Source organism: Otolemur garnettii, unplaced genomic scaffold (assembly GCF_000181295.1).
Source record: "Otolemur garnettii isolate 467f Iridium unplaced genomic scaffold, OtoGar3 scaffold00045, whole genome shotgun sequence".
Classification (NCBI taxonomy): domain Eukaryota; kingdom Metazoa; phylum Chordata; class Mammalia; order Primates; family Galagidae; genus Otolemur; species Otolemur garnettii.
This window is the reverse complement of record NW_003852440.1, coordinates 4321767-4336267: the sequence shown is the minus strand read 5'-3', so window position 1 is coordinate 4336267 and position 14501 is coordinate 4321767. Positions and strand designations below refer to the sequence as shown.

At 46.7% G+C, this 14501-nt stretch overlaps 1 protein-coding gene across 2 annotated transcripts in view; it reads left to right on the top strand.

Annotated features, from left to right (window-relative positions):
• The window catches only part of CAPN8 (calpain 8), a 79005-nt gene that overhangs the window by 10195 nt on the left and 54309 nt on the right, over positions 1–14501 (top strand). The gene's annotated exons all lie outside the window — the stretch shown is intronic.

Below are 14501 nucleotides of genomic sequence, written 5' to 3'. Positions count from 1 at the left end.
AGTCTCCTGCCTCAGCCTCCCAAGTAGCTGGGACTACAGGCACCCGCCACAACGCCTGTCTATTTACAATGTTGCAGCCATCTTTGTTGTTTGGCGGGCCTGGGCTGGATTGGAACCCACCACCTTAGGTGTATGTGGCTGGTGCCTTAGCCTCTTGAGCCATAGGCACCAAATCTTGTATTTCTAGACAGGCATTCTTTCTTTTTTTTTGAGACAGAGTTTCACTATGTCACCCTCGGTAGAGTGCAGTGGCATCACAACTCACAGCAACATCAAACTCTTGGGTTTAAGCAATTCTCTTGCCTCAGCCTCCCAAGTAGCTGGGACTACAGGCACCTGCCACAGCACCTGGCTAATTTCTGGTTTTTATTTATTTATTTATTTTTTGAGACAGAGCCTCAAGCTGTCCTCCTGGGTAGAGTGCCATGGCATCACAACTCACAGCAAACTCCAACTCCTGGGCTCAAGCGAGTTTCCTGCCTCCACCTCCCAAGTAGCTGGGACCACAGGCGCTTGCCATAATGCCTGGTATTTCTTTTTGGTTGCAGCCATTATTGTTGTTTGGCGGGCCTGGGCTGGATTCAAACCTGCCACCTTAGGTGTATGTGGCTGGTGCCTTAGCCACTTGAGCCACAGGTGCCGAGCTCCGGCTAATTTTTGGTTGCAGTTGTCGTTGTTTAGCAGGCCCAGGCTGGGCTCGAACCCACCAGCTTCGGTGTATGTGGCCGGCACCCTACTCACTGAGCTACGGGTGCTGAGCCTGGCCAGGCATTCTTCTGTAGGCCTGGGATCATGGAATCAGGAACTTTCATTTCCAAACCTATCATATTCCTTTTAAGTCAGATGCAGCTATGTTTAAGAAATAATCTCATTTGGCTTTCTAAGGTCTAGCCTCAGTCCTCAGAAACTGAGATTCTTGGTCAGATTAGTTTTATTGATCACATCAGCTCTCCTGACGCCAGGGCATCTCAGAGGGGAGTTTCTGCATCGAGGTGGATAATGCTCACATTTTACGGACAACAGGGCCCTGAATTGAATTCATGGAGCTTCCAAACTGCCATCCCGTGACAGCTGCAAAATATAGAACTGAAAATGAAGGCAAGGCAGAAACAAATCCTGCGTGGTGAAATCAGCACAGCAAAACCTCCGCACCCACACCGACCCCATAACCTTCCGGTTTTTAGGAGGTTTCCTCTTTTTCTCTTTCCTCCTTGTTCCAGCTAGGAGACCTCTTCTCTTCAGCCTGCTGGAAACTTTCATGATTTTGAAAATCACGGGGCATTTTATTTTAAACGCTTCCAATGTTCTCTCCTTTAATGAGTATAGCAAATGCCTCAGCCGCGGATCAGGGAGCAGGATGATGGAGCCGCAGGGACGGTCTGGGGTGTCACACACAGGCGTGTGCCCTTCCTTGAAAAGCGCAGCTTCATTCCCAGGCATCTGTGTGAGGGGTCACAGACGGGGAGCCTTCTGACCTTCTCCTGTTCTCTGTACGTGTGGGGTGCCTTTTTACTTCAAGCTCCACATTTAACCTAATTTAACATGAGTCACGGGGAAGCACAACTTTGAATGTGCCTTTAACAGCTCCTTGTTAACGATGTTTTAACTTTGGGAAAGGAATTTAATAAGGACCTTCTCATTGATTGGCTTGGATGGATTTTTCTTTGAATGGTTTTAAGTGAGGAGAAGAGAGGGTTTCCAAAACGGGGCCTGAGCGTTACCATGGTGAGTGTGTGGTGCCGGTGGAGACGCGGCTGCAAGGGAGGAAATGAACCCGGCTGACTCTCAGAATCCATCTCCCGGCAGGACAGATGGGTCAGCGCGGCCGCGGCGCAGTGCTGGTTTTAATGAACAGAGTGGAGAGGGGCCGCGCGGCTCAGCCCCCTGACTGGGGCCTGGTGCAGTCTGAGCTTCAGCAAGGAGAAAAGAGGGTGCCTCACAGCTCTGGGGCTGCAGCTCAGGCTGGCTGGGGAGCCAGGGGCTGAGTCGCAGCAGCTTGTGTGGCCTGTGAGGTCTGAGCCAAGCTGGGTCTGAACAATGAGGGGATTGCGAAGAGATTAAGAGGAGAGACTCTTCACTTGATACCCAGTGTGTGTTCCCAGAGAACAAGGCGCCATCGGGGCATCTTTATGGACAACACAGCCCTTGTCGAATTAGGGTGTGACATGGATTAATATTTGTTAAATGCTTTATTGGCTGTTCAGACTGAATACAGCATGGGGATGGGGGGATGGGCTTTAGATTTTCTTAAAAAAATTTATGATTTTTAAAAACAAACAGTTGCTCTATATAATGAAAATGATATCTTTTTCATAGAATTCTGTTATTATTTTTAGTATTATTTTGAATACATTACAATTTAAAATTAAAACAACAGAAAGGTGCCCAGTGGAGTCTGCAGCCAACCTGTCTGCACCTACTCCCATGTTCACTGCCTCCTATCCGCTTAAAAAAACCCAGAAGTTTCTTTCAGCATTTCTTTATGCAAATTCAAGCAAGTCCAAATATACATTTTAGTTTTTACCTGTTATTGCATTGAAGGCAGCGTACCATAAACACTGTTTGGCGCCTTGTCATTATTTGCTGTTGTTTCATTTAATAAAGTATCTTGGCGATCTCTCCACGGCATCAGTGAGGAGCTCCATGCTTTTTACACACTCTGGGAGCTGTTCTTATCTGTGCGGATGCACCACGGTTGAGTCATCATTTATCCTGTCTCCCTTTGATGGACACTTGAGTTATTTTCTCTTTCTTGCCATTATAAAAGTGTTGGATTGAATCTCTATGTTCATAATTCATCTTGCAGGTGGGAGGCTGTTTGCCCGCAGCTCCAACTATGGCTGCTTGCACGAGAGTGGGGTGTCCATGTTCCTTCCTCCCGACTGTCATTGCAAGGCCAGATTTTTTTTTTAAGTTTCAGATTAGCCTGAGCGTACAGATGATTAGGTTACATTGTTTGCATGTTAGGTCCAAGTCGTAGTTGTGCCCCTTCCCTGGGAGGTGTGCCATATACCCTTACATTGTGCCAGGTAGCGGAGAGCACACTGATCCCTCTCCCTCCCCCCCTTCCTGCCCACTTGAGTTTAATTGTGCTTTTCTCTTGTGTGGGCACATGTTTGTTTGTTTATTGGCTTTGTTAGATACTTGCTTTTCCATTCTTGTGATACTTTACTAAGGAGAATATTCTCCAGCTTTATCTGAAGAGGTTAATGTAACTTCATCTTAGAACTCACTCCCCAGCTCCCCCTCCTGGGCAAGGTCGCCCAGGTGAATTAGTCAATCAGAAAGAGATGCTCCCTACTCCCATTTCTGGGCAGCCAGTCTGAAGGGGACCAGCTTCCCCTCCCTTGGCTCTCATCGGCAAGGTCAGTCAGCCTAAAGGGAGCCAGTCTATCAGAAACAAACAAGCAGCCCCCCTCTAAAAACGTCCCTAACCAAAAACAGCTTAGCCCATAGCAACCCCGCCCGACAAAACACCTGATGTAATTCCTCTATGCAACCTCCACTGCTTCACTTCCGGGTCGCCCTTCCCCCAGCAACGCTGCAGGGTAGAGTGACCCAGGCTTATGCTGGTAAAAAATAAAGCACCTTCTTGTTCTTGCATGTGTATGGTGGTCTCTCAGCAGCCATAAGGTCCCAACATATCCAGGTTAATACAAAAAATGTAAAGTCTTCATATTTTTTATGGCTGAATAGTATTCTGTGGTATAAATGTACCACAGTTTATTAATCCACTCATGGGTTGAAGGGCACTTGGGTTGATTCCTCGTCTTGGTGATTGCAAATTGAGCTGCTATAAACATTCTAGTGTGTATGTCCTTACGGTTGAATGATTTTTTTTTCTTTCGGATAGATATCTAGTAATGGGACTGCAGAATAAGTGGAAGGTTTACTTTTCTTTAATTAATTAATTAATTGCTTAACTAATGTATTTATTTTGAGACAGAGTCTCACTTTGTTGCCCTTGGTAGAGTGCCGTGGTGTCATAGCTCATAGCAACTTCAAACTCTTGGGCTCAAGTGATCCTCTTGCCTCACCTTCCTGAGTAGCTGAGACTACAGTCACCCATCACAACGGCCAGCTATTTTTTAAAGACGGGGTCTCACTCTTGCTCAAGTGATCCACCCACCGCAGTCTCCTCTAGTACTAGGATTATAGGTGTGAGCCATCACTTCCAGACAGGTCTACTTTTAGTTCTTGAAGATTCTCTATATTTCTTTCCATAGGGACTGTGTCACTCTGCAATTCCACCGGAAAGTATTCCCTTTTTTCTACATCCACGCCAGCATCTGCAGCTTTGAGACTTTTTGATGTGGGCTATTCTCACTTGGTTAGGTGGCTTTGATTTGCGTTTCTCTGATGACTAGAGATGATGAGCATTTCTTTCATATGCTTGTTGCCATTAGTCTGTCTTCTTTGGAGAAGGTTCTGGTTCATATCTCTTGCCCAGTGATAGATGGGATGGTTTGCTCTTTTTTGTTGATTAATTTGAGTTCTCTGTAGATTCTGGTTATCCAGCCTTTGTCAGATTCATGACCTGCAAATATGTTTTCCCATTCTGAAGGTTGTCTGTTTGCTTTAATTGCTGTCTCCTTAGCTGCACAGAAGCTTTTTAGCTTAATGAAGTCCCATTTATTTATTTTTGATGTTGTGATCTGCCAATGGAGTCATCTTCATAAAATATTTTCCCAGGCTGGTATCATCAAGAGTTTGTCCCATCCTTTTTTTTTTTTTGGCCAGGGCTGGGTTTGAACCTGCCACCTCTGGCATATGGGGCCGGCACCCTACTCCTTTGAGACACAGGCGCCGCCCTCCCATACTTTCTTCTAGGGTTTTTTTCACTTCATGTCTTAAATTTAGATCTTTTATCCATCGCGAGTCAGTTTTTGTAAGTGGCGGAAGGTTCGGGTCCAGTTTTAGTCTTTTACATGTGGTTATCCAGTTCTCCCAGCACCATTTATTAAGTAGTGATTCTTTACCCCAGTGTATGCTTTTGTTTGGTTTATCAAAGATCAGACGGCTATAAGAGACTAGTTTCATCTCTAGGTTTTCTATTCTGTTCCATATGCTCATGTATCTGTTTTTATGCCAATATCATGCTGTTTTGATCACTGTGGACTTGTAATGTAACCTGGAGTCTAGTAGAGTGATGCCTCTGGACTTGTTTTTATTACTGAGAATTGCCTTGGCTACATGTTTTTTTTTTTTCTGGTTCCATATAAAATGAAGAGCTATTTTTTCTAGTTCTTCAAAGCATGCTGTTAGTATTTTAATGGGGATTGCATTAAATCTGTAGATTGCTTCAGATGGTATAGACATTTTAACAATGTTGGTTCTTCTCAGCAAAGAGCATGGTGTGTTCTTCATTTGTTAATGTCTTCTGCTATTTTTTTCCTCAGGGTTTCTGCAGAGGCTGTGTATGTTTTTCTTTCTTCCTTCCCAGCACCACTCTTGACCATCAGGCTACATCAGGCATTTAGAATAAAAATCCCACCCTGCAGGTGCCCTAGTGTCTTTATTTTCAAAGGATTTCAAAGTTTCATGCAAAGTGGCTTATCCACTTGCCAGTCCCCAGCTTGTGGACACTGCTGGGCAGGTATAATACATAAAGGTGTTTGGAGGTGCTTGCTGGTCGTCAGTCATGGAAGAATGCCCCAGAATCAGATGAGGACTGAGACTGTTTCAAGCCCCTGATGGCTATGGAGAAATGATGCCCTTGCCGGACTCTGTGGCTCCCTAGTGGACCCAGAGTTGGCCTGTCTCTCACTAGTGCAGCAGTGATCACAGCTGCCAACTGCTCACTGTGCAGGCTCCGTCCAGGCCTTACTTCACCCACAAGTAAGGACATGCTAAGACATGGCATCATTTGTGCTGATGGTTGTGAAAATGCAACAGGACCTGAACTATTGTTAGGTACAAATGCGCCCAAAGGCCACTTGAGGAATGTTACTTAATAGAAGCAGAAGACCTTGGTCTCTGAAAAATGAAGTTTGATGCTTGCTGCTTTCAGAAACAGGGAGCAGGATATTTTCTTCTTTAAAAAATGAGCTACAGAGACTTCCAGATTGTGTGTAGAAATTAGAGTGATGTTTGAATAACACATGCTACAAGATTTATCCAGACTTTTGATCTAGTGGATGGTTTGTTTTCCATGGGAACAGGGTTAGTAAGTGATCTGAGCTTTGCGCCTGCTTTGCAGGATTTGGTAAGCACTGGGGTTTCCCTCTCTGCGTCCTGCCTTCCTTTTTCTCGCTCTGTCTTACACTGTACGCTTTTGTGCTTGTGTGTGCTTACCTCTGCCAACCCTCTGTTCTCTGTCGACCTGATTTTTCTCTTTACTCTATGGAACTGATATGTTTTTTTCTATCTTTGTTGTATTTGTTGAATAGAGTTTTATATTCTGTACTCCTGTTTTGAAAAGTGAATAATTGGACCTTTTAATAGGTCTCTAAAGATAAACAAAAAAACAATAGCAGCAACCTAAAGTCCCTTGCTTCCTTCTGCATGACTCCCAGTGGCTTTCCGCAGGGAGCCATAGCTCCCTCATGGAGCAAGGCCCGGGCTCTTGGAACAGTGCTAGTCGGTAATTAGGAGTCATATCAGCATCTTTAGGCCACTTTCCCAGGTACCCTTTGATCTGTAGCATCCTTTGAGGACTGGGGCGGGGGTGGGGGGGAGGAAATCAATTCACTAGGACAGAACAGTTACTTTTAATGAGCAATCATGGAAGCCTCGGATATCTTAAAGAGCCAAATCGCTCACTGATTCTGGAGAGCACAGGGTTAGACTGGCGGGAGGCAGGATGAACTGCAGCTGACAGTTCCATGCAGGCTGGTGGGCTTACCTGTGATGGGGGGACGTCATTTTGCTAACAGGGTCTTTTCTGCCTGTAGTTCCCCTTCTTTGTGGTTCGTCTTTTCCCTTATCTTGGGTCCTGGTAATCAGCGCCCTTTCCTGTTGCTCTAATCGCACCACTGTCCTATCCACTCAGAGCAAAGGGCCTGGGACAACCAGTTCCACTTTAATAATGATGATTTGGGACAGTGGGTTACAGGAGAATGTTCATGTTGTGCATTAGTTTAAGAGCATGAGAGACTTCCACAGCACGTGATGAGTTTCACTAACTCTTGCTAACTTATTTCTCTTCAGTATGAATGCAGGTGATAAGCACAGGCTGAGAAGTCACAGATTATTTTCACATCACCTAACAATTGTTACAAATAGTCAAAACGCCACTCTGCTCATGGCTGTTTCAGAATTATGCTGTTTATTAGGCTCCTTTCCAAGCCGCTTATTTAGAATGCTAATGAAGAAGCACAAACATTACTATATTATACTTTTGGAAAACATATTTGGGTGACTTTCAACGTAATTATTTTTATAGTTTTATTTTTCATTTTATGCATTTAGAAACATTATTCCAAAATCAGAGCCTGACTTCACTGAAAGGCCAAGCTGGTCTGTGCACAGGAAAGGCTAAGAATCTTGCTTTGCAGGAATGCTAGGCTGCTCTGCTAAGGGTGCCAGAGGGGAATTTGTTTGCTTTTTTTTTTTTTTGAGACAGAGTATCAAGCTGCCACCATGGGTAGAGTGCCATGGTGTCATAGCTCACAACAACCTCAAACTCCTGGGCTTAAGCGATTCTCTTGCCTCAGCCTCCCAAGAGGCTGGGACTACAGGCACCCACCATGGTGTCCGCCACATTACCTGGCTAGTTTTTTGTTGTTGTCGTTGTCATTGTTGTTTGGCAGGCCCCGACCGGGTTCCAACAAGCCAGCTCTGGTGTATGTGGCTGAGCCACAGGTGCTGAGCCACCAGAAGGCAGTTTTGTCAGAACTCCCCAATTTTACCCACTCAGAGGTATCTTGATTACCCCTTACTTTGTAAGAGAGGTGCAAACAGTACAGGTAAGTCTGAGTTCCTAGAGAGAGAACCCCTTAACCTTGAGGTTCCTTAAACTTATAAGGAGAGTGGGCCAAGCCACTGCTCTCTGAGACCTGTCTCAGCTGAACAGCCTGAGGTTTGGGTCTGAAAACCATGTCCTACGGGGTTGCTGGTTCCTACTTAGAGAAGTGATTGCAGACCTACATCTGTCCTCCCTTTTTGGGGAAATACTTATTTTAACACATTCCATAGATGCCACTATGAGTTAAGGCTGGACTTTACACCTAACAGCTCAGCTCACTGCCTGAGGCTTAAGTTTTGCAGACATCTCTCCAGGACCCAAGGACACTTTCTCTGTCACAGCCTGGCCATGAGCTCTAGCTCTCTCTGACTTCTTAGGGTTCACCGCTGCCCCCACTCCGCCATCAGGTCCAGCACATAGGGCTACTTAAAGGGCCTAAAGGACCCCTCAGAGCCACCTGAAGACAGTGCAGTTGATTGAGCACCAGTGATGCAATGTTCCTGTCACCAAGGCTCTGGGCAGCCCATGCATGCTGATTCCTGGGATGTCACTGAAGAGGAAAAAGGTGGAGGCAGGAAGGATGGTTCAGGGTCAGCAAGGATGTGCCCAGGCCTCTGTCACATTCACGGCAGCCTTGGGCATTTATTAGAAGCATCATTATCTGGGACAGCAGCTTCTAGGCCACACCCTCAGTTCTATAGTAGGCTGTTTTCTACCATCCATGGACCTCCCAGAAGAGCCTGGTCCTCCCAGAAACAAATCCATGCTGTTTGCACATGGGAGGAGTGACAGATGCTTCCTTTCTTATAAGGGGCTACAGATCTGAGGAGTGGAAACAAGTACCATCTAAAAAGCCCTTTGCAGTTGCCACTGTCTTTCCAGTGCTTTCTCTTGGCCCCGTTGTTCCCGTCACCTCCCTCTTGCTGATCTTGGGCTGTGCAGTCCCTTACTAGCCAGCAGAAGCTGGTTGGGTATTCCTCCCCCCCCCCCCAGCCATAGGAAGGTGCAGCCCATTTCTCCCAGTGTTCCCTGTATCCCCTCAGTCACCTCCCAGAGTTACAGTTGGGGCACTCCGTGCCTTGGAGTATGGGACCCTCTCTGCTTTGCACTTGGCTTTACCCTCTCCCTTCTGCTCCAGGAAGCTTCTTTGTGCTGTCCTTGGGTGTCCCACTGGACAGCTGTGTGGCCCTGGGATTTGTTTCCAGGCTTCACGACCCAGTACCTGGTCACACTGGCCTTCATTCTTGCCTCACCCTTGGTCCCTGGCCACGTGGGCCCCCAGCCTTGTGTTCCTTAGGGAAAGAGAGATCTCCCTACCCAGTCTCATCTTGGGCCCTTTCTGTACACTTGTTTAGGTAAAGTGCAGTGGTGTCATTGTAGCTTGCTGCAAACTCAAACTCCTTGGCTCAGGTGATCCCTCTGCCCTAGTCTAGCGGGGACTACAAACACAGGCTACCATGCCTGGCTACATTTTCTATATTTTGTAGAGATGGGGTCTTACTTTTGCTCAGGCTGGTCTCAAACTCTTGACCCTGAGTGATCCTCCCTCCGTGGCCTCGCAAAATGCTAGGATTACATGTGTGAGGTGCTGTGCCTGGCCCTTGAGGACGGTGTTTCTCCGTTACTTTCCAAGCCTGTGGTCAAAATGTCCCTTCTTATCCCCATCAGATGTGGTGCAGGGTTGTTGGGCTCTTCCAGGGTCCCCTCCTTGTCTTATCCCGTCAAATCCCATTTGCTCTTACTTGTTTTCCTTGGGCCCAGCATCTCCTTTTCTTCTTTCTCTCCTGGATCCTGGGTAGCCAGAGTTGGAGACATAAAGGGAAGGATTAACTCCAGGGGCCACAGGCTTGGCACCTGTGGCTCAAGCAGCTAAGGTGCCAGCCACAGACACCTGAGTTGTCAGGTTCGAATCCAGCCCGGGCCCGCCAAACAACAATGACGGCTGCAACCAAAAAATAGCCAGGCATTGTGGTGGGTGCCTGTGGTCCCAGGAGGTGGAGGCAGAAGAATCGCTAGAGCCCAGAGGTTGGAGGTTGCTGTGAGCTGTGATGCCATGGCACTCTACCTAGGGCGACAGCTTGAGGTTTTGTCACAAAAGAAAAAAACAAAAACAAAAAAACCTCCAGTGGCCAAGAATGCCTACAGAGGTCACACAAACAAGTAAAGTAGGCCAGGAGTGTGGGGGACTGGGCAGCCTAGAGAGAGAGCATGCCGTGTGTGAGATGGAAGCTGTCGCCCAGCTGGCACCGATGTTACCGTGCAGGAGCTGGGAGAGTGTCTCTGACCGCCCTGCGTTTAACAGCACTGCCCTAGTTACTCTCGCTCTGCTTTTCCTTTCCTTGTGGCATTGAGACGTGTGCCACCACCGGGCACATGTACTGATATTGATTGTTTATCTTCCCCACTAGAATATGTACTCCATGGCACATGCCACTGTCGTATCCTTAGGGCCTAGAATTCTTGGCTCACAGAGGAGACTCAATAAATATTTGTAGAATGAATGGATGGAGAAACTTTGGCTAGATTTGGCAGTTTTCTTAAGAAACCAGAAATCTAGATTTTTTTAGTCATCTAGAAATCACTCTGTGGTCCAGTACTGTATGGAGTAGGTCTGCAAGCCATTTGACTGGTCTGTCACCTTCGTCTATACCACGCCCCCACTGTCCTAGGATTATGGCACTGACCTCTGGACTTTCCACATTCCAGTCAACTTTTGCCCTCAGATCTGCATTGAGCAACTGCTAGCTGCCCTTGCCTGGACCTTTGCAGACATGCCCCAGGCACGCCTGTGGCTGAGGTCGCTTCCTTTGCAGTTGTCCTGACCACCAGCCTGGCCAGGGTCCCCTCTACCCTGCTCTTTAAGAGTTTGCTTCCTATCTCCTTTTGCATCTCTTTGTTGATAGGTGCTGTACTTGGTGTTTTCCATATTTCTCAGCCCCCCAATCGCCTTCTTTCCTGTCCATCACATCCCACTGGGGTCTTGGGCGTTTTTGCATCTGAGTTCACTTCGCCTCATCTCTCTGTCTATTTGAGATCCTCAAATCTTGCTGTGAGAGTCTCCATTATCCTGAGTTTAATACCTGATGCACTTTAAAGACCCCACAGTACATGCGGAAGCCTCAGACTACCTAACGCCGAGCTGGCAGACCCATTTGATTGACAGTCATCTCTGGAGGGGGATGTTTACCTGCCTGGCATTCGTCCCCAGCAATAGCAGTGACGTACCATTTCAGTATCTCATCACACCCATTTCAGCCATGGCCGGAGCTCACAATTTCAATCATGGTGCTCATCTTTTATTTCTTTCTCTGTTACACCTGACTTCTAACATTTTCTCTTTATTTTTGAATGCAAAGAGCACTATAATTAAAGATAGTAAGTAAGCCAGTTTCCCTTGAAATAGGCTCTGAGATGTATTTACTTAGTGATTTCCTTCCTTCTGATGAATCAGTTCCGTTTTTGTAATTTACTAGTCATTTTTTTCCACTCTAAATAGCATTGAAGGTCTGATTTAAAGCCGGGGGTAGGGCAGGGAAGTCCTGAAATGGTTTCATGCCACTGGGGCTTATTCCTTCAACACCAGCAGAGGTTAGGGGAGAATCGGGCCAGCAGGATTCCTGAGCAACTTGGAAGAAACTCTGAAATAATCTGAATAAGCACCTCAGCTGTGAAGAGGCCCCTCCCTCCCTGCTTCCCCCCACTTCCCTTTCCATCCCTCCCTCCCTTCCTCCTTCCCTTCCTTTCTTCTTTCTTTTCCTCTTCACGGATAACTTAGAAAGTAAGGTAAGATGGTTTCTGATTCAATGATGACCTTTCCCATTTTTTATCCAGATTTTCTTGTTTCTTTTTTTTTCCCCTCTTTTTTGAAGCACATTAACTCTCTGGGGGGCTATGCAGCCCCTGGAAGCTGAAGACACCCCCTACTCCCCACCCCCATCTCCCGCCCCCGGCCCAGAATTGTCCTCAGGCAGTGTTATCCTCGCCCCTCCCTGTGGAGCTGCCCTATTTTGCCTCCAGGTCTGAGAGGCCTGGGTCGCCATGGGAACCAGGAGCAGAGGTGCCAGATGGCCTGTGGGGGGCAGCAAAGTGGATTATTTAGTGTGCTTTATTATATGTAGTGCTGCTTAAAGAGTGAATTTGAGGATCTAAAAATTATAGTTGCATATATGAGTCACATTGCCATTGCTCAGAAAAACAACAGTAAGACCTGGGGCTAATTTTTGAAACTATTAGTGACTCATTTCCAGGGTGACCCTCTACCCCGCCCCTTGCTCCTGGGCCCCTGGAGATTTTGGACATCTCTGATGCTCAGGATTAATGTACTCTCGGGTCTTGCTTCTAGAACAGTGGTGCCTTGCTACAATGCAGCAATAGAATGAGGATGCCATTCCAGTAAGGTGTGCTGGGTTCTTGAATGCACAGATAGCAGCAGGTGTATTCATGGTAATAAATAGTGGTGCATTCAGGTGTGGCTGGGGGGGGGGACGCTCACAAGAGTGAAGGAACATGTGGCTTATCTGACATACTGGTTGTCAAAATCAAGTAGATTCACAGCCCATTCATACATTTCCATATTCTCCATGCCAGGAAACAGTGGAGAAAAATAGGCACTGTTTCTTCTTTCCTGGTAAAGAGGGAGGGGAAGGGGATTCCTGCCAGCAGGAAGGATGTGAATGAAGGTCCTTCAGCTTGAAAGAGCACAGCCCTGGGGGGACTTGCCATGAAGTGGTGGTGCTGGAGCAAACGGAGCAGGCAGCGCAGTCACGAGGGTGCAGAGGGAGGCAGTGGCCAGATCACGCAGGACCCGGAGCTGTGTGAAGTTTGGAGGTTATTCCTGAGGGCAGCTTGGAAGCGTGGAAGGTCTGAAAGCAGAGGCGTGTCCAGCCAGGTTTGCTGTGGTGGTGGGGGGAGATTGAAACACTGGCAACCAACAACCGCATAATCGAGGAGACCCTGACCCTCAGCATTTGAACACGGCTGGTATTGAAAGGGGGCCACTAAAAAGGAAATGGAAACCCACGTTTTTTAGTAAACAGTTCCTAAAAAAGGTTTGATAAAGATCTTACTTTGAAAAATGACACAAAAGATGACACAACAATTTGTCTTCTATTTCACAATAGTTACGCAATAATTGCAGCTTTGTGCTAGTTCTTACAAGGGGTGAGTCAATCGTTGACTTTTGAGGCGGAACTTTTTCTAAATAAAGAAACGACAAGACAGCAGGATTCAATACCTTCTACTTCCTGCTTGACTTCTGAGGCACAATCATGAAGACATTCAGAGATTTTCTGGTTCCCCCAGGACCTCTTGCAATCCCCGATGCCCAGACCATTCCCTTTCAAATGCCAATCCTGCCTTAAGCCTTGGCAGTTCTCTCTTTCTCGCTTTAACTCTGTCAACTTCTCCTTGGTCAGTGGCTCCGAAGCAGATATCCTCAGTCACTTTCACCAACTTCATGAAATCCTGCAAATTTAGCAAAATGATTAGTGTCACTTTGCAATTGCCTTGTGCTGCATTTGCATGAGGGGCTGGCCAGGTTGGTAGTTATTAGTGTTACTCGGGTTAAGTGGGGAGGGATGGCTAACTGCAAACTCATGAATGTTTTAACGTCATGGCAATTTTGCTTATTTCTGCAACGTCCTAATTATAACTCTTAGAGAATGACTGGAGAAAGAGAGTCCTTATAGTCTCAGTTGGAAAGGCAGTGATGGCAGTGGTGTCAGAGAGGAGGATGAGATGTGAGAACTGTTCAGGAATAAAATCAAAAGCAATTGGATGTGGATGGAGAGATGGAGTGAGGGAAAAGGAACTGGAATGGCTCCCAGGCCGGAGCCACTGAGAAATCAGTGGTTCTATTACCTGAAGGGGGAGCTTGGCACAGGGAGGCAGGTGGGTGGCAGCGAGGCAGCAGTTCTGCCAAACGTGAGGACGACGCCAGGAACTTCCTAGTATTGTTTTAGCTTTTGTTTTCTTCTAAGTAGTAGACAATAAGTGTTTTCTGATTCACTTGTTTGGGCTCCCCTGTGTTTTGGTTTAATTGTGTGTTGGGTGCTAATGGCCATAATAAGGAGGTTCAGTGAGGGCTTCTGTGCGTCAGGCACTTATGTTTACCATCATAACAAGTCTAAGAGTCGTGGCTATTTTGTGTTACTTCAGTGTAAGGAGATGCTGTCATATGGGGTAGGTCAGAGGGTGAATCAAATGGTATCGTTTGATGGGGTGGGAAGGGAGGGTGGATGAAGGCAAATGGAACTTGAGGATGTGGAGAGGCTGGGTGTGAACTGAGGTGAGGTGGGGCCATTCTTGAAAATTCTTGCCCTTCTTGTATAGAGGTCAAGGGCATACATTTCAAATGGTGAAAACTGTTTTTATTTCAGCTGCCAAGTGGCACTGCAGGGTGCAGAAGAGGAGGCAAGCTCATCATCTTGCTGGACTAGCCCTGGCTCTGACACTGACTGTCTGCCTTGCTGGATGGTCATTTGAGCTCAGGGCCTCAGTTTTACTTATCAAGTAAATGGGCATCACATGCCTGCTTTATCTGGTGCAAAGTATTGGCAGATCAAATACAGGAAGTTTTTTTTTTTTTTTTTTTTGA